Source organism: Mustela nivalis (assembly GCF_964662115.1).
Source record: "Mustela nivalis genome assembly, chromosome: 2".
NCBI lineage: Eukaryota > Metazoa > Chordata > Mammalia > Carnivora > Mustelidae > Mustela > Mustela nivalis.
The window spans coordinates 62,156,621-62,182,358 of NC_139021.1; the positions used below are offsets into that span (position 1 = coordinate 62,156,621).

The 25,738-nt window shown below is 37.9% G+C and overlaps 1 pseudogene across 1 annotated transcript; it reads right to left on the minus strand.

Moving 5' to 3' along the window:
- Nucleotides 1–7,116: 7,116 nt before the first annotated feature.
- Nucleotides 7,117–9,016, minus strand: LOC309859290 (proteasome subunit beta type-2 pseudogene; annotated as a pseudogene). Its single transcript has 2 exons — nucleotides 8,902–9,016; nucleotides 7,117–7,680 (listed from the first exon to the last, which is right to left on the minus strand). The product of its transcript is annotated as a proteasome subunit beta type-2 pseudogene (transcript).
- Nucleotides 9,017–25,738: the final 16,722 nt, after the last annotated feature.

A 25,738-nucleotide genomic window follows, 5' to 3' on the forward strand; every position in this document is an offset into this window, starting at 1 on the left:
TGTATATTCAAAGAAGATCGAAAGAAGGAAATCTCAAAATAATTAAATTCTTTCTCTTCAAAGGTTTATTTATTTATTTTAGTGAGGGAGAAAAAGAACACGCATGAGTGCCTGAGTGACAGGGATGGGGGGAGGCAGAGGGAGAGGGAGAGAAGCAGACTCCTTGCTGAGCAGGGAGTCCGATTTGGGGTGGGGGGGCTTGATCTCACAACCCTGAGTTCATGACCTGAGCCAAAATCAAGAACTGAATGCTTAAAAGACTGAGCCACCCAGGTGCCCCTCAAAGTAATTAAATTCTAATGATAGAATATGAGCCGTTGTGGCATGGGGATTTTTAAACAACTGGATTGCTTCAAACCACTTCCCATCACTTAGGTAAATACTTACTCTACCTACGGGTAGGCTGATGTCTCAGGTTCCACAATTCAAACGTAACATAACATATTTATGTTTAAAATGTTGACATTGTCCAACACTGGGAAATGTATCAGGTCCCAAGGTTGGAGTTAGAGATTTAAAAATGAATGAGGCATAGTCTCTGTCTTTCAGGGATTGGGATCTAATTGATAGTAACCAGAGAGAAGAAGATGACATTTAGTGAAGGTCCACCTTGTGCTGGGTTCTGCAACGTGTACTCTCACAAAACAAAAAATCACAATGTAGATATGATACATATGTGCTATCCTTAATTCCTGTGTTCAGATAAGGTATTTAAGACTCGGGGAGGTTCAGTTATTTGTTTTAAATTTTATAGCACAATGGTGAATGACTTAGGTTTAATTAAGGAAATCTATATTCTTTGAACAAAAAACTTTTTCAGAAGAGTAGAGTTGGGCTTTCAGAAAATCTTTGAACGAAGAGAAAATATTGCTTGCGGTCTTCAAAGTCTTTAATCTATTTCCAGATATCAAAATGTTCTGTACATAAAAGCTTAAATGGCTGTATTTATAGTAAAAAACCATGCTTAATTCTTGTGGGGAAAAAGAAAACTTGCTTTAAAAATACAATTCTGAATTTCAAAAAATATTCCATATTCATAACAATATGAACATATTGTTCATAAAAATATTCCATCCATATTTCCATAATATGTGAGAAATTAAACAAATTATTTTTCCAAAAGGATTGACTTGTGGTCCTTTTGCATAGCAAATATAATATTGAATGTGATAATACTGAAAAACAATTTCCTAAGTAATAGTCAATTAACTAGTAATGTCCAAATATTTAAAGCTATAAATCAGACAATTAAACTATTAGGTATAACATATTCTAGCCTTCTATCTTGACAAATAGGACTTCATATAACAAATAAAATGTATGTGTGAAGTTGCATTATTAATATAACTTAAAATTGGCAAATATCAAAGATGACTGTTTTATTCTTGTGCTTGCTTAAATGTTCTGATGATGGGCTAGTAATATTTGGATGAGTGATCACATTAAAACATACACAATTTTAAGTTCTTATAAACGTAATACATAAGATTTATTTTTTTCTTTTAGCGAAATCATTAATTTATATTTTTTTACTGTAATATTTTGAAATTATGTTAGTTTTACTCAAATTCTGCAAGAATCTATTGGATTCAAGCTATCAGAGAGGAAAGATTTGACAAGCTAATTAATTTGCCCTTTCTCACATCTAAAATTTTGACCTTTTAAATCTGGCCCACACTCCTAGTCAAGATCTTTCTGTAACACATCAGAGCTGTAGTCAGTGGCGTACTGGAACCAGCCTATAGGGGCTTGAGAAATTCCGTTCATGGCAACTTCCCCAATTCTGTGGTCTGTAACATCACTTTGGGAGTCTGAAACTTGCCATTGGTGGGAGTATTTATACCTTGGGAATCAGCGCATTATTTTGTTAAACATCTGAATAGTGCTGGTTATGGGTTGCTCTGAGCATTGGTTTGTGAGTGACAGAGGTGAACATGTGCCCTTTAAGAACTTTATTTTAGAGGCGCCTGGGTGGCTCAGTGGATTAAAGCCTTTGCCTTTGGCTCAGGTCATGATCTTAGGGTCCTGGGTTCAAGCCCTGCATCAGGCTCTCAGGGAGCCTGCTTCCTCCTTTCTCTGCCTGCCTCTCTGCCTACTTGTGATCTGTGTCTGCCAAAGAAATAAATAAAGTCTTTTAAAAAAATTGTTTAAGAACTTTATTTTATGCTTGGGTTTGTGATATTCAGAGACCTCTGAAGCACTCTTGCCTGGATCTAAGGGCAACTCTGATTTCATTAGGTTGTTCTTCTCTTTAAAGCTGTCATTTCCTGTAATTCTCTAAGCCAAAAAAATAATTTCAGAGAGATTATGAGTTTTCCCCTCCAGAGAGATGATACATTTTACCCATATTCATCCAATTACAAAAAAAGTTATGTTGGGCACCACACTATGAAATAAATATCCTTTCTTAGTCTAAATTGATATAATGTTCTTAAATCTGTTTCTTCTTTTTCATGGTTACTCGAGAAATTTCACATTACTGAATATTGAGGCAATTAGAAAACAAAATAAATTGGATAAAAGTACCTAAGGAAGTATGTGTGTGTGTGTGTGTGTGTGTGTGTGTGTTACAAAAATGGTATTAATTTTTTAGCTCTTAGAAAGATGGATTTTAAACTTGAAAAGATTCTTGATTAGTAGAAAGAAAGATACTGATAAAAAGATAGAACATTATAGGAAAAATAGGACTGGTCAGATTAGCTTTGTTAAATTACACTTACGTAGTATGCTAAAAAATGAAAAAGTTCACCATATAACTCTTGTTTTAGATAATATAAAAAAGACAAAGTAGCTTGGTTGCCAGGAATCCAGCATGGTAATTAAGGACTGATACATAAAGCATAGAAGGAATCTGTGTAACTACCTAACACAAAACAGATCTTCCAATGTAGAATTATTTCCATCTTGTTCTTTATATGATAAGTATATGCTTAGACCAGAGCCCTGTCAACTCTTATAACATTCTCAACTATTCATACATTTTCCTCCAAGGCAAATAGATTAGTAATTCATACTTGGGCTTCATGAAAATACGATCATAAAAAATGTCCTGACATATGTTGACTATCAAAGCTAGGTACTGTATCTTTTCCTTCCAGAATGAATTCAGCTTAGTTAAGTGTGCTAAATATACTGTAGAGTTTACATTATAAATTAATTTAGTTCAAAATGCTTTTCTGTGCATATGTTTGTTTTTAAAAATAAGCTTGAATAAAATGATGTTCTGTGTTTAAACGTTGGATATGAAGGGAGTATGTTCTCAGTTTTGAACTGGAGATTTGTTTTCACAGTTGAGCAGGAAGCTATTATCATTCTATAAGAAGCAGGGCAACTTAGAAGGAGTAGAGATGCTAGGAAATAGAACAGAATATGCATTTGTTCCTTGGTTTCCAGTGTAGGAGAATGAAAGAAGCTATGTAGTTGTAAGTTTACAAAAGTTTATAATGCCTATTTACCCAATCTTACTTTGCAATGTCTATTTACTCAAATTTCTATCGTTTTGGTCATTTTTGTGATAAATTACTTGGTCTAGTGACTAGGGACTTCAGGAAGGACTTTCTCACGGGCTTCTTGACATCCAGTTCCAATCAGAGTTTCCCATATGGCATCCCTTCTAGTCATGAGCACTGTTTCCACTTGTCTACCTGCTTAGTCCCTTGTCCAGTGTCACGTGGCCTCATGTAAATCTCTACCAGACACTTGGAGATGGTCATTGTGTAGGGCTCGTACCTTCAGCTTTTTCAAAAAGGAGGCACTAGAGTAAAGAGTGACATGGGAAATGAGTGATGATTTATAAAATGTCATTGCAAGCCTATCCTATAGCCCTAAATGTATGTTTGGACTGAGATAGAGAAGGGACAGGTGTAGCTGCTTCAAGTGAAATAAAAAGAAAAGAGGTAGTGGAGAGGGGGCATAGGGCCAGTGAGCAGAGAAAATAATCATGAAAATAGAATTTCACACAAAAAATCATGGTTTATAGTCAATTTTTCATGACTGAAGAGGTATCATTTCAGATTACAGAAATTTGGCATGCCTGGGAGGTTTAGTCGGTTGAGCACCCAACTCTTGATTTTGGATCAGGTCATGATCTCAGGGTCTTGAGATCAAGGCATAGTGTTGGGCTCCAGACTCTGTACTTAGTGTGGAGTCTGCTTGTCCCTCTCCCTCTGCTCCTACTTCCACCTGAGTGTGCTCTCATTTTCTCTCTTAAATAAATAAATAAATAAATAAATAAAATCTTTAAAATAAGGAAACAAAATAACAAAAATTCTTTAAACTTTTAGGCATTGTTAGAACTACAGAAAACAAATTGGGGGGTCATCTCATAGAATATTACTTCTTATATATCTGTCATGTTTGTTAATAATAAAAAAGTTTTTTATTTTTGTTTTTATTTTATTTAAATTTATATTTTTTATTTTATTTTATATTATTTAAAAAATATTTATATATATATTTTATATTATTTATTTTTATTTTATGTTATATTATTTTACATCTATCCTGATTATACCATTTATTGATTTTATTCCCTGACATCTTCCAGATAAGAGAGGACTGGATCATCTGCTCACAACATCCAGGTTTTTATATCTGTTTGTAGTGGCTGTTGTAAGGGTACTGTCCAGATCAGCTCTTCCTGACTGACACTTAATTCTCCCAGCTGTGGGGAACATGGGAGCCTGATGGCTGTCACCTAAGTCATTCTGTGAGAATGGCCCCAGGCCAATAAGAGGCACCTCATTGGAGGGCTCATGTCAACTCCTTGCATTCCTCCCACTGAAGGTCCAGTCTCTTTGACTCCATGGGACAACATTGAAGGGCCACAGCTCCAGAGCTCCATGTGGATTTGGTCCAGCCCTTGTTGAGATTCCATCACATTTCACTTCCCCTCTCTCTTTGATTTCATTTCTTTCAATGCTCTAGTACATGGCAATCCTAGGAAACGACCCAAACCTCTGAGTTTGGTCAGAACTTTTTGGTCAGAAGACCAAATCTCTGATTTGGTCTGATTCTCTTGATGTACATCAGGTGAAAATTTGATCTTACACGGTTTGATGTGTTTCTGCTCACTGGGGCTGACCTTACTGGTCTAGTCACCTGTATGGCTCCAGCGGGGCTCAATCCATGAGCTCCTTACATCACAGCTTTTTGAAAAAAATATACACTCTTATATAATCACTGATCCCAAAGTGTGATTGTTATATTAGAGGGACAAAGGTAGCTCTTCTTCAGTCTTTAGGTATGTATATTGAACTGTATTTACCCAACATTATGGTAAATTTCACTTTGGAGCTTTTGATTTTCTTTCTTACCAGCAAACCTTAGATCACACCATGAAAATCCACTGTGGGGAAGGTCTAGGGTAATATGGAAGCACCAAAGAATAGGTGTTCCGGGTCTTAACTTTCTTCTGGAATATTCTTTGGGTGTTATTAAGATTTGTCTAATTCCCTTCCCCAGTTATGAAGTCTGTAAATTCAAAGGTATTAGAAGAGGTGGTCTCTACTAAGTCACAAATGATCCCAATACACTCTATTCAGATCATCATAATCAAGAGGGAACTTAAGAGTTGGGGAAGAAATAGAGAAAATCTGCTTGGAGGTGGGTTTTTGTTGATCCACATAAGCAAAGAACAAGCTTGCAGCATCCATCACAAAAAAATAAAAGAAAATAAATGAAAAATAGTATTTAAGCTCTCCTTTCTAATAACATTCATTGCTGTAGAGAGGAAAGGCTAAATAAAAGTAGTACTGATGATAATACTGATTATCATCAGTATTATACTAATGATAGTACTGATTAAATTATTAATGATGGGTATTGCTCCGTTTATCCTCATTTATTCATTAGAGATTTTAAAGATCTGTCCTTAACAGCTTTAATGGGATGCTTATAAATTTTTCTTTTGCTAACAATACACATAATAAGACATATTCTTTTTTTCCCCCGAGTCTAGTTCTCTATATTAATGCTCAGTAGTTTTCAGATTTGTGATTCTGGAGTGTTTCGTATATCTCTCCCCATACCCCATCTTTCATTCCTTGTATCACTTCTAATCTCCCTGGGCTTTGCCTCGGTTAGCTTGCTTAAACAGCTGCCTCCTAATCCCATATAATCCATTGGACTTAAGTGCAAGTCTTTTTCTTATTTTCTCTTATATATCCTGAAGTTTTAATGTAAAATTTCTACTCCTCGTCAAACTTTGGTTCTCTCTTTTTGGAATTATAACCAGTAGAAGGAACTTGAAATTCTAGCAACTTGCCTATACTGGAACATACCTTCTTGTGAATGTAAAAAAAGAGTAAAGATATAAATGAATAAAATGAATATACACTGGTATTTCACAAAGAAGGAATTTTTAAACACATACATGTTCTTTCTCTGCTTCATGTGCATATTGTTAATTTTGTGTGAAATACTCTTTCCTATTCCATCCACCTGGCAAAATAAAAACCTGCTTATATTTGACTACTTTTTTGGAGCTTTCCTCACAGCCTGTATTTCCTTGGCTTTCTTTATGAACCATCTCAGCATTGTGTAGATGTTATTATGATCGCAGCTACCTCTTACATTACTTGTTTATTTTTACTTTTCTTTGGGATTTTACTTGACTCTGGGATTCTTGAAATAAAAATCTATGTACTAGTCACCTGTGTATTTCCAGTGCGTAGCCCAGGGCAGAGTATAAATAAGAGTTCAGTGAATGGTGTTGAACACTTGAATAAAAGTCTGATTACAACGGTGAGAGTCTATTTCCTATTACTTTGCAATTTTTCAAGATGGGGTACATTCTCATGATAACAAACGGTACATAAATGAGAAGAAGTCATTCTGAGTTAGTTGATGATAAATATTTTTATTTTAAAAACACTAAGAATTATCCAGCTGATTGAAAAATAACAGTTGCACTGTTATTAATAAACCAACATCTTTGTGCTGCGTTTGTTGTTGCAAAACCCTACCCACAAATCCATCTACAGAAAACATTAATTTTGGAAAGCCTATAAAAGAAAAATGGTAAATTACTGAAGGGAAAAATCTAAAAACCCATCCCCCATGTGGGAGATTTTTTTTTCTTCCAACTTATCCAGATTTAGTTTTATTGTGAATTAATCATCTGGCAAGGTCGAGCATCAAAAGAATAGGAAAGGAAAGGAGCCTATTAAAACAAGCTCCCTGGCAAGTGGGTGGGACACTGAAGGTTGCTAGTTTCAGGATGAAACATTTCTGGAGCTCCTCTAGATATTTCCCAAGAATTTCCACTGCCCTCTCACAAGAGATAGTTGGTGTGTAATATAGGTCCAGAATACTGAAAGCCAGGAAGGCATCACAGCCATGGGCAGGCTGTAAAAGGAGTCTTGACCTATACTGCCAGGTAGTCCCTGTAAGAGAGTGCTGGACCCTCATGCTCATCATAGCCAGCCAGCAGGAGATTTCCATGATATGGTGTCCGACTCTGAAGATAGCCAGTCACGTTTCAGCATGTGAACTTAAGTGCTGCTATGGGAGACCATTCTTAATGATTTTGCATCTTATAAAGTGGCTCATTTTGCTGAATATATTCTGCAAACTGTACTGTGTCCCCAGCCTCTCTAACACATGGGAGTAAGATTTCATCACTCCTCTTAAGCATCTTGTCTTGATCGTCCTTCATCTGGACAACACTGCTAGTGGCCACTTAGTTGGAGGTGAGAAGGCCTTAGTCAGGGTCCTGGATGAGGTATGCCCTAGTGGTGAGAGGCCAAGGGGACATTGTGTGGGACTGGCCAGCTTCTCAGCCTCACCAGTGAGACACAACAAGGGACACCTTCATGCTCAGGAATTCCCTAAGAGGAATAGTATTTATATTTTTACAGATGTTAATGCATTCCTGTACCTAGAAAATAGTGAATTTGTGCATATCATCGCTTTTGAATCCTCAGGCTTAACTATGTACCATGGTTTTCCTGCTCTTTCAAAGGGAGGATGGGTTGCAGCAGGGGAATTAGAAGCTAAGAAACTGAAAACACATGCTTGTCTTCCAATGAGATTCCAATCCCTTAAAAAATAAACCCGGGTTTCATCCTTATGATACTTCTCTACATGAGCCCACAAGGTGCAATCCTACATCCCTCTTTAGCTGTGATGAGACAGTGTCATGTGTTTCATGGCAAGATTCAGGAGCTCTTGCTTAGCTGTTAAATTTACTCTAACTGAATGATAGAATTTTCTAACTGGAAAGAATGTTTATATCATTAAACTGACTTTCTTATTTGATAAGTGAATAACCAGAAATCTAAAATCGTTTAATGACTTACACAGGATTATAGAAATGGAAGCAAGGTCAGTGCTCTTTCCACTATACCAAGTTGACTTTATCAGGTAAGTTTTATTTTCCTTTAAACATCAAGGAAGTCTATATTCTTCAAAAGCTAGTGTCTGAATTTATTAATTATTCCTATAATGATCAACATTTTACTTTCCCCCTATGTAGTCAGGACAATGCCACCTGAAGTTGTCTATACTCTAATCCTTAGAATCTGCAGTTGTCACCTTAGAAGGCCTAGGGGTCTTTGCAGATGGAATTAAAGTTATAGACTTTAAGATACAGAGCTTGTTGGGTGGATCCAATGTTATCACATGGCCTTTAAAAATGTAGGAGGAGGGTAGAATAGTAAGAGAGATGAGATAGAAGAAAAGAGACATTTGAAACCCCAGAAGGGTACCATTGCTGGCTTTGAAGATGAAGGGAGAAAGCCATGAACTAAGGTATACAGATAGTCTCTAGAAGTTTGTGAAGGCAAGAAAACAGATTCTCCTGTAAGCCTCCAGAAAGAACACAGCCCTGCTAACATCTTCCAACCTTGTGAAACATGAAACAAAGGAATCAACCACACCCACAAACTTCTGGCCACCAACTTTGTGGCAATTTATTACAATAGTAATAGAAAAATAATACGTTCTTCCCCATTCCATTCATCTCCATTTCCACAATCTCCTTATAATCATCATTACCATTATCAATTGTCATCATTATCACTGTTGCCCCCTTTTGTTGATTGCCCCTTAAATAGGAGGTTCTGAGCTTAGTGCTTCAAATTCATTGTCTCTGATCTTTACAACAATTCTAGCAGGTAGACATTATGAAATGAGGTGACTGAATCAAGCAATTTGTCCTAGACCACAAAGATAAGAAGTATAGGGTCCTAGAGAACCCGTTCTGGATGAGACATTATTTCAACTTCATAGGTGGGCAAAAGTGAAAATACTGTATTATATACTTCTGCTATAATTTCCTTATCAGGGAAAAAGACTAAAAAAAACCCTTTTAAATTGATAAAGTCATGCTGAGGCAAGTGATTGTCAGCAGGGTTTAACAGTAGAGTAAAATAAAGTATGTGTTTATAGACAAGAAACTTAGAACATATTTTAGCCATAGATATCTAAATGAACATAGTATTTTGAACAATTTTATGGCATTAGAGGATACAATGTAGTAAACATTCCATCTACAAGCCTAGAGATTATTAAGATTAACTTTTGTGATTTTGCAAGAATCTTTTGCTGCTTAGATGCAGAGATTTTCTAATCTCTTCATTAACTGATCTAGTATTAAGTTCAAATTAGCTAAGCACCGTTGTGTTTACATCATCTGAATTAATTGGCTGAAAATATGCATTCTGGTCTTAGAGTGTTGAAACAGTTAAGAATATGCAGGGACTAGATGCTTACCAAACACCATTTGCTGACGTTCTAAATCTTTAGATTGCAGGAAGGCCTGGAGGCTGCGTGAGTCTGGGTTACCACATTAGGGCACCCAGTGCGAGGGCCAGTTGGAACCCAAGATGTAGGCAGTTTTAGTGGAGTTTTGAAATGGGACCTGGTGAACATCCTAGAAATCAGGGTGAGTGTTAGAAGGAAAAAAAAAAAAAGATAGAAAAAAGACTCATAGAAACACACACACACACACACACACACACACACACACAGACTGGTAGAACAGATCTAGAAAAAAGACTTTTTAAAACAGAGATGTCAGGAAAGATACCTGTAACTTAAAAAAAAAAAATTAAAAGAAGTTTAGTGTTTTAGGGTTAGAGGTTAAGATGAGTTAAGTTAAAACCAAAGAGATTTTAGGGTAGTTCTTTGGTGCCCCACCCCATTTTTAAAGCATTCAGTCCTTCATGCAAAATTATCAAGCCAACAGCTAACTTTTATTGAGCATTCACTACCAGAAAGTTTAATTGTCTGACCATTAGTTGATACCGTTAGTAAACAAAAGAGCTGGGATCTGGTTTTAATTCTTCCTGATATCCATTTGTTTTTAACTGCTACACCACAATTTTGAACACATGTAGAATGTATAGTTGTGTCTGGTCAGGATGATTAAAGACTTTCATTTATGTCCTGAAATCCTGAGTCTAGGCCCATGAAGTACTGAAGAAGAAAGAGAGCTTAGGGTCATGTTCCTACTACCCTGGACTAAGATAAATAAGGCTCATAGTAAGACTCCTTCTCTCAGATTTCTCTTGGAAATCCAGACATCATGTTTTTCAATGTCTGCATAAAAAGGAGAGAAAAGAAGGATAGAGGAGACAGAGAGTTGCCACAAATATCCATTCTTTCATTTGTCTTTAGCAATAGAACATCCAATGTTAATCTGAATGTCAATGTTCATAGCATTTTAGCTTTTGTAGCTCTTTCTGCTGCTAGGTTTATGTGATTTATGTGATTATACTTGAGACAATGAAATAAAGAGGGCAGTTGTGTGGAACTTCTAAGAAAGCTCTTAGTAGGTGCTAGAACTTTGGAAGGAATACCATGTTGGTCCTTTTGCCATTACTTTTTCCTGCTGCCTGGAACAGGCCTGATAACTGGAGCTCCAGCAGCCATTTTGTACCATGAGGTGACCTTGAGGATGAGAGTCAGAATTCAGATTCTGGAGCAAAAGTCTAGGGGACTCTAGGTTACATCAGTACTGAGCTTTCTACCCTGGACTTGAGAGAAATGGATTTGATGATCATTGGGAGTGTTATTTTGGGTTTTCTAAAAAAGTCAAGATAATATCACAACTGAAGACAATAGCTGCATGAATGAGAGTCTTCATAAAAGCAGACAGAATTGGACATGTAAGAGGTTTATGGTGGCAAAAGTCAAGGTCTGTGGAGAGAAAAAAAAAAGGGGGGGGGGGTGGGAAAGGAAGCCCTGGAAGGAGAGTCCCCTCTGCAGGGTAGTTCTACAAATGTTTTGACCAGACCAAAACTGTCCATCTAGGAAGCCCTGCTTCCCTCAAGTAGGGGCCTTCCCAAGTATCCCTCCCAGGCACGGGCCTGCGGTGGATCCCAGTATTTGGCTTGGAGCTGTGAGTGCAGTGGTGGGTTCAGAACACAGAAATTAGTCATTTGCATCACACTTTCTAAAGAAGAACTGGTTGTGGTGCATTTTCATAGCCACCAGAATGGTTCAGTTCTGACGATGTCTGTTTATGTGTAGACTCCTCTTACTCAAAAAATATTCTTAGAGATGGGAGTGGTGACAAACTGCCCCAAAATATTTTAATTGGGACAACCCAGAAACTGTGTCTTGGTGCTTCTTGTTACAAGTGTTCGTCAACGGTTGGGGTACCTGTTGTAGGCTGAATCCATTTTGGAGTAAGAAAGCATTCTTCTGTGGTTTGTCCCAGTTTGGAAAGTAAATGGGAACCCTTAACATAGATTCAGCCACAGCCAGTCCAAGGCTGGATGGTGGAGAATGCTGGTCTCACTCCTGCTACATCGAAGTCTGCCCAAGGCTACAATTCAGAGCTACCATTAAAAGCAACACATTGCCAAAAACGTCAGATCCATGAATGCACTACAAAGACTATAAATGGAAAATGTGCTTTTCCTATTGACTTGCTTGTATAAATAGCTTAGAGATGTTTTCCAAGTGCAAATCCCTAACACTTTAAAATTTTTACTTCACCCAGTGGAAAGAAAATACTCATTAATAGAACCACAAACCTCAACTTTTTGGCAGGAATTTTCAGCTCATTACATGGTAATTAATACTAATCTATATGCTAAAAGAGTAAAAAAAAAAAAATAACCTTTTTCCTTTGTTCCAATTTTTATACTGCTGTTCTGCCAGACAGCCAATAAACCTAAAACAGAATCCTTTGTGTTTTTTATGAGGCTATAACGCAAATGAAAAATTTCATGCTTGTGTTAAAGAGATCTATACATTTTTAAGGTCTTGATAAAAATTTGTTATTTTTAAAAAAGATTTTATTTATTCATTTGAGAGAGAGAAAAAGTACGAGTCGGGGAAGGGGTGTAGAGAGAGGGACAAGCTGACTCCCTGCTGAGCATGAAGATCTTGACCTGAGCTGAAGTCAGACACTTAACCAACTGAGCCACCCAGGTGCCCGTTATTATGTTTTAAATTACTAATGTCTCTACCATACATTGCAACAACTCTAGACCCAGCAACTAATAAAAATAATGCAAATAGTAGCAGGAATCCAAAGTCTCTTTAAATGCTCTTTTTAGATATGGCTTTATCTGGATTAGATTAATTAATCATGTGATTGCACTAACGGATTATATTTCATATGCTATCTTGTATCAGATATATCAGGCCTATTATGGAATTTAAAAGCATGGTCTCTGATGATTATTCTAAACTAAGCCACACAGAATGAATAGGAGAAAAAAATAGGAGAACATTTCAAAAATGTGAAATACAGCATGTTTTTGTTGCATTTCCAAATTTTATATTTATATATATATATATATATATATATATTTAAACTATAATAGCTTGGAAGAGAGGAGAGAAAAGATTTATCTTCTATTTTTCTTGAGATCTCAGGAAATAATGCTGATGATGACTACGGTGATGAATAAGAAAATGATTAAGGAAGTAAACAAAATATAATGATAGGAGGAGGACTGGTTGGGGAGGAAATAGGCTTTAAACATTACTATAAATGAGGTACTAGACACTGCATTTATTGTGAAGTTAAATTATGTAGATTTGAAATGATATGACATGCATATTAAATTTTCATTTTATGCAAATTGAAATGGTATAAATCTTCCCAAATTAAAACTTACTCAAAATATTGTATATCTACAAAGGTTAAGGGGTTGATAAAATGTGTTTTTGCTACTGACATGCTGTCTGGAAACAAAAACATATGCCATCCTTTGTTAAGATTAAGTTTGTTCCTACGACAAATTTGAGTTATGCCAAGTCTTCAGGAATATGTCTCTTTCAGGCATTGTGACTGCTATCCATTGTGTTTGGAGGATGTCTATTTGAAACACAGTTATGCCCAGTGAGGGTTTCTCAGCCCAGTGAGGGAGATGGAGAAGTACATAAATGATCTGATAAGGTAAAATATGAAATGACTGAGGCACATGCAGACTGTTTCCAAAGTACAGAGAAAGGATACCTGACCTAGCTTTAAAGGCAGGTAATCATCCTAAAGCAACTGGAACCTGAGTTGACTCATATACAGGAGTGGAATTTAGCTTGAAAAATTGTTGACTAGGGGGCATCTGGGTGGCTCAGTGGGCTAAAGCCTCTGTTTTCGGCTCAGGTCATGATTTCAGGGTCCTGGGATGGAGCCCAGCATCGGGCTCTCTGCTCAGCAGGGAGCCTGCTTCCTCCTCTCTCTCTTCCTGCCTCTCTGTCTACTTGTGATCTCTGTCTGTCAAATAAATAAATAAAATCTTAAAAAAAATATTGTTGACTAGATCTTGAGTCTTGTGGAAGGAATAACAGATTTGGACAGAGGAAACAGGATATGCAAAGTCATAGAGACACAGAAGCATTTTGGTTGGTTTGGAATGCAATGAGTAACAAGGCTAAAGAGGTAATTGGCAGCCATATTATTCAGGGTTATGCTAAGGAATGTGAATAAAGTAGAGATATTAATACTTATTTCACAGACTTTAAGTAGCAGAATGACAGAGCCAATTTTTTTTTATAAAAATTATTTGAAAGGCAATATGGAAGATGATTGCTAAGATGTAGAGAAGAGGTAATATAAAATATGATGACGTGAAAAACTGAGGTAGTAGAAGTGGGGAAGAAAAAAGGATTATACTGGGGGATCTTTACACAAAAAAATGAGTAAGTTTTGGTAATAGATTAACTTGGAGTGGGGGAAGGGAGTACTGGGAACGATGATGAATGTATGGATACACAGAGGTAGAATAAGAACTTAGATACCAATTGTATATGTGTGCTGAAGAGAGGAATTTACTATAATCAGTAAGTTTTTGCCTAGAGTAGTGTGCAGTAAAGGATTAATTCAGCAGATCTGACTTGCCCAAACCCAGCATATTTCAAAGAAAAGTTCAGCTCTTGTCCATCTTCTGAAAGATAACCTCTAAGGCTCTTTCCCATTAAGAGTGTCTTTGTTTAGCTGAGGCCTTGGGTTATGCTAGACTGTTTATGCTAACAATGTGATTTATAGTGGGGGTCTATGGACACGCAGTATCAGCACCAAGAATAAGACAAGAGTGCCCACTCTCATCACTACTATTCAACACAGAACTAGAAGTCCTAACTAGAGCAATCAGGCAAGAAAAAGAAACAAAACCCATCAGAATTGAAGAGTAAGAGGTAAAACTGTCCGAAATTTGCAGATGACATCATTTCATATATAGAAAACCCTACACTCAAAAAACTGTAAGATTTAATGAATGAATATACTAAAGTTGCAGGATACAAAATTAATCTACAATAATCAGTAGCATTGCTATACCCTAAAAATGGATTTTCTGAAAAAGAAATAAATTGACTCAATTTACAATAGCATCAAAACCAAGAAAATACTTAGGAATAAATTAAATAAGAAAGTGAAAGATCTCTACTCTGAAAACTATGAGACATTGATGAAAGAAATTGAAGAAATTTTCCATTTCTAAGTGATTGGGACGGTATCCTTTGTTCATGGATTAGAATAATTAATATTGTTAAAGTGTCATTAATACCAAAGCCATTATAGATTTGATGCAATTCCTATCAAGGTTCCAATGACATCTTTTATAGTGGTAGAACAAACACTCCTAAAATTTACATAAAACTCTATGATTCCAATTAGAAATGCTAAGATAGAAGAACATAAGAGGAAGACCTCATGCTTTCTGATTTAAGCTATACTCTGAAGTTATAGTCATCAGGGGCATGTGGGTGACTCAGTGGGTTAAAGCCTCTGCCTTTGGCTCAGGTCATGATCCCAGGGTCCTGGAATATAGCCCCGCATCATGCTCTTTGCTCAGCAGGAAGCCTGCTTCCCCTACCCACTGCCTGCCTCTCTGCTTACTTGTGATCTCTGTCTGTCAAATGAATAAATAAAATCTTAAAAAAAAAAAAAATAGAACTATCATACGATCCAGCAATTTCACTTCTGAGAATATAACCAAAGGAAACAAAAACACTACTTCAAAAAATTATCTGCACCATGTTCATAGCAGCATTATTTACAAGAGCCAGGACATGGAACAACCTAAGTGTCCGTCGATGAACACGTAGGTAAAAAGATGAGGTGTAAAAATACAATGAAATGGTACCCAACAATAAAATGAGGAAATCGTACCATTTGTGACAACATGGATGGACCTTGAAAACATTACGCTAAGTGAAATAAGTCAGACAGAGAAAAAAAAATACTGTATAATTTCACTTACATGAGATATGTGGAATCTGAAAAAAACAAAACAGAGTCAGAAAAAGAGGTCAGACGCGTGGTTACCAGAGGCAGAGGCTGGGGGAGAGGGGGGTGGGAGGAAGGTGGTCAAAAGTTGGAAACTTCCAATTAGGAGATAAATAGGCACTAGGGATACAATGTAGGACGTGACAACTACAGCTAATACTGCTGTAGGATTTATAGAAAAGTTGTTTAGAGAGTAAATCCTAGGGGCATCTCCATGGAATCAATCAGTTACGGGTCCAACTCTTGGTTTCAGTTCAGGTCATGATCTCAGGGTTGTGATCTGGGGTGGGGGTGGTTATGAAATCGAGCCCTGCACCAAGCTCTGCACTCAGGGGGAAATCTGCAGAAGGTTCTCCCTCTCCCTCTCCCTCACACACTCCTCCTACTCTCTCTCTCTCTCTCTCTCTCAAATAATAAATTAAAAAAAAAAAAAAAGACTAAATCCTAAGAGTTCTCATCACAAGGAAATGTGTTCCTTTTTTCCTTTTTATTGTATCTATATGAGGAGGTGGATGTTAGCTGAATCTATTGTGGTAATCACTTAAAACATATGCAAATTAAACCATCAGGTTGTATGCCTTAAGCCTAAATAGTGATATATGTCAATTATTTCTCAGTAAAATTGGAAAACAAAAACATGGGATGGAGGAGACAGGATTAAGTCAGAGCTCAGAATTTGGGAACCATGACTATAGAGATGTTATTTAAATCCATGGGTAAGAATAAATTACTCTGGGAATGAGAAAAGAGCTAAAGAGAGAATTTTGGGAAGCCCTGATCTTTAAAGATTTTATTTATTTAACAGAGAGAGATCAGAAGTAGGCAGAGAGAGAGGGAAGCAGGCTCCCCGCCAAACAGAGAGCCCAATGCAGGGCTTGATCCCAGGACCCTGGGATCATGACCTGAGCTGAAGGCAAAGGCTTTAATACACTGAGCCACCCAGGTGCCCCGGAAACCCTGATCTTTACTGGAAAGAGAAGACACCATCTTAGGGGCACCTGGGTGGCTCAGTGGGTTAAGCCTCTGCCCTTGGCTCAGGTCATGATCTCAGGGTCTTGGGATCGAGCCCCACATCGGGCTCTCTGTTCAGCAGGGAGCCTGCTACCCCCTCTCTCCCGGTCTGCCTCTCTGCTTACTTGTGATCTCTCTCTCCCTCTGTCAAATAAATAAATAAAATCTTAAAAGAAAAAAACAACAAAAGGAGACACCATCTTAGAATTGAGAAGAAATTAAGAACTTGGTGGTATCTCAAAAACCAAGAGGAAGGAATCCTCCAAACAGGACCTATTGTCTAACAATATAAAAAATCACAAAAGGAACGAATAATACCAGGAGTGAAGAGCATTACCTGGGTTTTAGAATGATGGCGTTGATACAACAATGCCCACTTGATAAATGAACAGAGGCTCCAAATTTTATGATAACTTGGCAAGTGCAGAGAGTGGAAGAGGGTAGATTTAAATTTAGGATGGGTGATTGCCCATGCTGTTCCCAATAACTTCCGCTACTGTCCAGTCCCATGACAAGACCCAGACCTCTCTGCAGGCCAGATCTGAGTCCCACTTACTCTTCCAGGTGTCACTCCAGTCCTCCTTCCTGGATGAAGCCTTCTCTACCCCCTTTCTGTAGCACACACACTACTGCACATCGACTTTGTAAAGAGGGTTGCTAGCTCTGTGAGTGGGATTTTTAAGTTCTCGAAGGCAGACAATTATATTTTAAAGTGTAGCTGTACCAGGCTGTGAGTTGTGACAAAATTTCAAACTCCCTATTCTCACGATATTGCTTTAGATAGAAAAAAAAGGAAATCCATCCCAGGGGATTTATGTTTTAAGGACTATAGAGAAGCAAAGTATATATATAGTAAATAGAGTAAAGGAAAAAGGGATTTTTGTTACAGATCCAATCCATGGATTATAACTTTTTTTTTTTACATTTTTTTACATTTTTACATGTTTAAAAAACATTTTCATGAGTGGGAATGATAGAGTTGGACAGCACAAGGGGTAAGAAGTGAACAAAGAGTTAAAAGCTCACCTCTTGGGGTGCCTCGGTGGCTCAGTGGGTTAAGCCTCCGCCTTTGGCTCAGGTCATGATCTAAGGGTCCTGGGATTGAGCCCCGCATCGGGCTCTCTGCTCAGTAGGGAGCCTGCTTCCTCCTCTCTCTCTGCCTGCCTTTCTGCCTACGTGTGCTCTCTCTCTCTCTGTCAAGGTGGGACATTGGAAAAACAAGGAGATTAAAATAATAAGAGATGGTGGTGAAGTTATAAATGTTGCCTACGAGATAAGTAGGGCCATTGATTCCTGGGAAATAAAAAGTTTTTTTTTCCAGTTAATTTTGTTTATTGCTAGGACTCTTGAGTGTTTGCAGACTGAGTTGGTTGAAGCTCCTCACACTAGTAATGAAGTCACTTGCTCAGAAGAGGTTCCTAGGATTCAAGATAATCCCTGTTGTTGCTGATCTGTTCTTTCTCATTTCTCGCAGGCTGAGTTTTGAGGTTCTGAATGCACCCAGAGAAAATGACGAAGGAGGATTTTTAGTCTTGGTATGTTACCTGCAGATTAAATGTGTTTTGTAGATTAATGACCATCTTTACTGAATCCCTATATTACCAGTGCCTACAATGGGGTGTTGTTTGTAGATTGAAACATGATCATTCCCTTAAATATTTCTTTCCAAAATGTGCTGGGAAGACTAGGAATCAATTCCTAAAGCCAGTGACCCGGTTTCGGAAAAATCACTATTTATATAGATGCAAATATGAGAAATTGATACTCACACATACTGATCCATTCAAGGTGTATTCTCTCCTCAAGATAGTTATAATGACTTGGCTAAAAATGAAGAAATTTGAATGCACCAAAGTTTCAGAAATCCTCTGCAATTTCTTATGCAAATACTTCAGCAACTTTTAACTGAGTCTCCAGTGATTTCCTGGAAGTGGGAGTTCTTATCTCTGAAACCATTTATTGGTAAGAAATGTTACCATTACTAATTATTCTGTGATTTTAGGAGATGGATTAGGTTGAAGTTTCTCAGAAGATATTAAAATCATTAACTTACAAGGAAATTCTTTGGTAAACTTTCAATGAGGGGTAAAACTGATATAATCAATATCAGTTTCAAAGTGTGCAAAGAATTTCTAGAGAAAATTTCTTTTGAAGTTTGTTCCTAAAGATGAAGCGGAATATGATATAATTGTATGGACAAGTGAAAATTCAAATGTAACGGTTTTTCTCCAAGATGTTATTGCTTAGTGAAATTGGCAGGAGATAAAAACCCTTCTGAGTAAAAATGTTTGAACATATTATAAACTCTTAGAATTATTTATTCTAACCATCTTACCTTACAGATTAGGAACCTGAGGCCCCCAAAGCCAAGAACATTATCCTGGGTCATGCAGCCAAGTGCCTAGAAAACTAGGGACCTCGACTCCCAAACTAGAGGTCTTGTAGTTAATTAATTTAAACCTCTATGTTCCTCAGGAGACTGGGAATTTTTCCCAGCTTGAAAGTCACCATTTTTCCATCATCTTAGAGAAGCTCTTTTACTGAAATTGGCAAAATCATTTAGCTACTTGGACTGCCTGGGAAACGCAGTGTGAATTTTGATCTTTAAACATTTACTTGGTTTCCCTGGGAAAGGGGAAAAAAATGATTTAGCCTTATGTGTTAGTCCTCTGAAATTGTGGGTATGAATTTAACTCCATAAAATGGAGTAAAAGATATGTCATCTTATCTTTCAATAAAATGAAATTTTATTTGTTTCAAGCCCCCTTCTCTTGGCCTGGCAAGAAATTGTATTTCAGTCATTATTGGAATATTCTTCCCCATTGGTGAGAGTTGAGTGAAGGTTTGAAGCATCCAAAGAAAGGCAGAACATTCACGAAAGTTCCCTTGATTCCAACATTTCACCCCTTTCTTGGTCCTTGAGAAGCGGTATACCAGAGTTGTTTAGAGAGCAAATATTCTAGAGCCAGGATGCTAGACTTTGAATTTCAGCTCACATCTGTTTTTTTCTTTAAGGTTTACTTATTTATTTATTTGAGAGAGAGCATGCACATGCATGGGGTGGGGGTGCCGGGGCAGAGGGAGGGGGAGAGAGAAACTCTAAGCAGACTTCATGCTGACCTGGAAGCCCAATGTGGGGCTTGGTCTCATGACCCTGAGGTCACGACCTGTGCTGAAACAAAGAGTCAGATGCCTAACCGTCGCACCACCCAGGCACTCCTCAGCTCACATCTTAATAGAAGTTTTCATGGGTTGAATGATGGCTTTCAAAATGGTATGTCAATATCCTAATACCCCAACCCTGTGAATGTCACGTTATTTAGAAAAAAGTCTTTGAAGATGTCATTAAGTTAAAGATCTTGAGATGAGATCCCCATGGAACTCCTGGAGCCACCGGAAACTGCAAGGGGCAAGGCAGAATTCTTCCACAGAGACTTTGGAGGGAGGATAGCCCTCTGACACCTTGATTTCATACTTCTAGAAGCTGTGCTGTGACAGAATTAATTTATGTTGTTTTAAGCCTCCAAATCTGTGGTAATTCGTTACAGCAGCCACAGAAAACTAACACAAGGAGGTAACCATGGGCAAGTCAAGCACCTTCAATTTCTTTATGTTTATTATGAGATATAATATTAGTACTTACCCTGTATTTTGTTATGAGAATAAATAAGTCAGTCCACTGCTTAGAATAATTCCCCAGAATAAGAGCCCTTTAACCATTCAGTCTTGTGTTAGTCTGTGCTGATAATGATAAACTCATTTTCCAAGGCCATATGGACTGTTGAGGACCTGTTTGTCTGCTTCTCCTGTGCAAAACTTGAGGAAGAGGTGGTTTATGGGCTGCAGGGCTCTATCACCCTGAACACCCCTCCCCACACACACACACCAGGTGCTCCCTACAGCCTTCCCCATTTGAATAGGTAGGATCCTCCCTGGTGATCTGAGAGAACAAGTAGTAGGTTGAGAGCTACAAAACTGACATCATGTTCCCTTACATGCTGTAAAAGCAAAATGCTTATCTTTCTTTCCTGGGGCAAAAACGTTAACATCCATCAGTGTTTTCTTACCAGCTGATCATAGTAAACATTTTTAAATAACAAAGTACCAGGGGCACCTGGGGTGCTCAGTCCCTTGAGCATCTGACTTTTTTTTTTTTTTTTTGGCTTAGGTTATGGTCTCAGGGTCATGGGATTGAACCTTTGTCCAGCTTTGTGCTGAGAGCAGAATCTGCTGGAGATTCTTTCTCTGCCTCTGCTTCTCTCTCCTCCCCCTGCATCAATCAATCAATCAATCAATCTTAAAACAAAACAAAACAAAGTAGCCAGTTTCCTTTAAAACTTGGTAATATTTTTTGCTTCTGATGAAAAAGGATGGTTTCTTTCTAATTTGTCTTGCTGTTGTGGATGGCTTATTTAAATTCTGACTTGACTGAGGTCAGTGGCTGTATCATGCATCTTTGTGCACCTTGTTCTGTGCCTTGTACATGGTGGGTACAATCAATATGCAATATATGATTGGTTATGGAGCTATTAAACTGTAAGAGCTGAAAGGCATAAAAATTTCCAGAACTCCCCAAAAGAGACGGACTTCATTCCCTGGAACCCAAAACAGAAAGTACTCTTACCACTAAACACACACACACACACACACACACACACACACACAAAGTTTTAAAAACCTTCTCTTTTGACCACTTAAGTCGTCACCAATCCTGAAAGACATTGATTTTACTTATTTAAATCTTCCCTCTGTTTGCAGTATTCCTTTCCTCCTTGGCCAGGTAGAAAACCCTCTTTCATAGGACTTTCATGTCCCAAATCCAAGGTCACTTCCTCAATAAGTCTTCTTGGATGTTTCTACTATTGATTCTTGTCCCTGCCATTATTAAGGTGCTTGTCATATGGCACTTTAATCCCTTGCACTTCCATCTCCCAGGTTGCATTCTTCTAGAGGGTGCTAGGCCGTTTTCATGTCTGTCCTACTAGGATAGACCATAGTGCTTGGGTGTAGACTTGCTCGGTGTTTATTGATTGACAATTTGACTACATCAATGAATGCATAGACATGCAGTGTTCAAATGGGGTTTGCCAGGCCTGCTAATTGATCAACAGCCCTATGGCACATTGGATCAGAGTTAGGGAGAGGTCTTCATTTCTGTGATTGTCTTAGTTTGGTCAACTTCTCTTACTTCAGGGACATTGTTCTGCTTTGTTAGCACTGTTTGAATTACCAATAGCTCATCTTCTCCTTGAACCTTTTCAATTGTGTAATGTGGTGGGATCATCTGATTCTGCTTATTCACTTTACCGACTATTAAATTTCTATACTCCTGTTCAAGCACCTTCAACTGATTCTTTATTCTTCTAGAATACTGTCCAAATTCTTCTCATTGTACTGAATACAAGAATAGAAGCAGGAGAAATTTTAAGGAGCCAAGGAAAGATAATAGTACTTTGGAATAGGCAGTGCCAGTGGAAAGGAAGACAAGTAAAACTCTTTGTTAAATATTGTAGAGGTAGGTCTGGGAGATCTTACCGAAGGATTAGGTATGAAAGAAAGAAAATAATTATGGGAAATTCCTAGGTTTTGGTCTGGGCAGCTGGGAGGAGGGTGATACTATTTAATGAGCTGGAGCAACAAAAAGAGTTTTTAACAATTATTTTAATGTGTGCATGTGTGTGTGTGTGTGTGTGTGCGCGCATGCTTGTGTGCATGTGTGTGTTATGAGGTTGGAAATCAAAAGTTCTGTTCTGGACAAGTTAGCTTTGAAATGAATAATAAATTAGACATGAGAGATGTTAGGTTGGCAAGGGAAGACACCAGAGGTGAAATACTGAGTTTGGGATTCACTAGCACATACATGATCTTCAGTCTGGGTGTGTATCAGATCACCTGGGGAAGAAACGTGGACAGTGAGGAGGCAATCCATGGGCCAAGCTCTGGGTAAGTTCCAACGCCAGTGACACTTATTGTCAGTTGTTTCTAATACATTTCTTTTGTATTAGTAATCACTTCCAAAAACCTGAAACTTCCATTTTATAAGATTCCCAGGCTCAGAGAGTTCAAAAGAATTATACATTCCATATAATTTAGTACTGCTTATTTTGCCAAAAAAAATTTCCGTTAAGATGTGCGGTTATTCCTTGCCATTGCTTTATGAGAGGCCTTAACTTCTTAAGAGACCTGTAATTTTCCTTTTAATTTCTGATGTGAAGAGTCTGTCAATAGATCTTAATCTGTTAATTACTGAAGCTTTATACTGGTTTCAACTTGCTAGGAAAAAAACATTTAAATTTGATGCCATTACTGGAAATGTGTTATATGTCTTTTTACACTTCCCTGTTCTCAAAGTGTTTATAAACACAGTAACCAAAGTTTCTTACTCAGAGACTAGAACAAATTTAATAAAATAAGGCATGATTTGGATTTTCAACCCACTTTCAACATCCCGTTAAGAGCTGGCATTGTAGGGCATGGTAAACCCCAACCTTCTCAACCCCATGCTGACTTCTTGTTGAAACATGAGAGATGGAGTTTATAAACAATTGGCCAAATACTATAATGCTCTTATACACATTTATTTGACAGAGACCCTCCAGGGAACGAACACACACACACACACACACACACACAACACAACACTTGCACAAATGGTTAAGTGCTCTCTGTTTCCCATGCTGGTTTTCTCCCACTACCATGTAATAAGTCCATTTACAGGACATCTATATAAAAGAACATAAACTGACTCAGTCAATATCCTTGACAGCTAAGCCTACTTCAGAAATTCATCATACTCTCACTGACACCAGCAGTGTGTAGTAGGAGAAAAAAGGACTGCATCTATGTCTAACTTCTACTCCCAGCTAACAGGGAAAGTTCTGAATGCTTAGCCATGCCTTCTTCTTCCCAGGAATAAAGACCTTGCTGGGGTTTTGCCAGTACTGTTCACTCCCACTATAAATCTTCTAATGCCACCATAATGCTTTATTTTTCGGGTTTCCTCCTGCTCTTCTTCTCACTGTGATTTAGCAGAAAAATCCACAGGCTGCCAAATGATCCCATACAATTACAGGATTTATGGGGTGCTAAAACAGCCCTTGGGCAAGGCCATCAAAGGAAAGGAGCTATTCATTTATTCTGTAGTTTGTGGTTCTACAAAAGGAAATGGTCAAAATGGCAACTGTTTATGACTAAATCTAAAGAACTTAAGCAGTTACCCAGGACAGTCTGCTGAGTAGGAGGAAACCCAGGACTACACACTAGTGTGAGGTGTGGTTTACGTTTTTCTCTCAGTGGATGGACTTTCTAAGACATTTGGCCCATTTAAGCCAGGGCACCCTTGTTCTGTAGATGAAGAGCTATTCTTTCATCCTGTCTCAAATTCTCTACTGGGGAGAAGATGTGAATGAAATGCAGATGTTTAGAAATATAAAATCTCCTTGCCATGAGTACTCAGACTGGGAAGAAAGCCAATGCCATCACTAATTCTGTTTTCTATTTGTTTTGTTTACTGAAAGGTTTTAGAGATAAGAATGCAAACAATTATTAAAGACTTTTGATAAATGTTAGTTTTTTTTGAGCTAAAGTTCCTTTTTAAATAGAATGGAAAATTCTACTATCCTTAACCAAATCTAGAGTCATCTAATTATGTAGATCAGAATCCACGGTAATTAGAAATTGTCCCATTTAAAAAACATTTTCCCATTGAAATGTGAATACTCTGAATAATTTGGCCTGGCTTCCATAGTGGTGAGGAAGTGAATCTTGTCATTTTCCTATTTTCCCTGATTCATCACAATCATGAAGAATTGCATCATGAAAACCAAACATTTTACCAATTACACCCAAGAGTATGCTCTAGTCTTTTTTTTTTTTTTTAAGATTTATTCATTTATTTATTTGACAGACAGAGATCACAAGTAGGCAGAGAGAGAGGCAGAGAGAGAGAGGAGGAAACAGGCTCCCCGCTGAGTAGAGAACCCAATGTGAGGCTTGATCCCAGGACCCTGGGATCATGACCTGAGCCGAAGGCAGAGGCTTTAACCCACTGAGCCATCCAGGCACCCTGAGTATGCTCTAGTCTTATGTAGATTGGCATGGTTCACTGATCTGTGAGTGCATGAACCAGGTCTGCTGGCTAGTTTTTTCCTCACCTTCATGACCCTATAACTGACTATAATGCCTTGGTTATGTAGAATTTTAAAGGCAACTGATGGTTTCTGCAAGATTGGTGAGAACATGTCACATGCCAATATTTATAATGGCTGCAGAGTAGGTGGCATTATTCTAGCCTACTCTGCTCCACTCTGCCTTACTGTTTTTTTAAGTTGAAAGTCACCATAAAAGAGTTGACACCCACATACACCCAGCCTTCCACCATTAAGGCCTGGGATGAGGACACTGTGAATGGGGTCTCGGGCAACACCATAAGCCCAAGAAAGATATGAGTAACATTGATGGAGTAATATTGGAAGAGCCAACCAGGAGTAACCCAGTCCTGACTGTCTTTTTCAGGGGACATTCTTCAAACCAGTTCAAAAAGAGCTCTGCCTAGCTTTCTCATCAAAAATCTGTACAGAAGGTTGTTTAAAGTCTTCAACTGTGGAAGTCTTCCAATGTCTCCAATGAGTAGAATGCTAAACTCCAACTTTTTAATGTCCCATCAGAAGAAAATACCATGTCTGAGAGGCATTGATGTATGTCTGACTGTGACCTTGTGCATTTCTTCCCAGCCTTTGTGGCTCATGATGGAAGGTGGTTGGATTGAAATGCAGAAAAGTGCAGGTGCTAGCTTTGTTCATTCCCAGGATCATTAGTGTCTGCAAAGCCTGTGAGACTGCATGAAGGGGATTGCTTTTCATGCAATTTCTATTATTTTTTAAAAAATGTCCTTTTCCTTGCCAGTTCTCAAGCCTAAAATTGAGAGTCCTTTCCAAGGACTTTAGGTGCTTGTTATTAAAGTAGCTGAAACATGTGCTTTTGTGTCTTAGTTAGGCAGAGCAGACAAAAAGAAAAAAAAAATGACATTAATTCCAA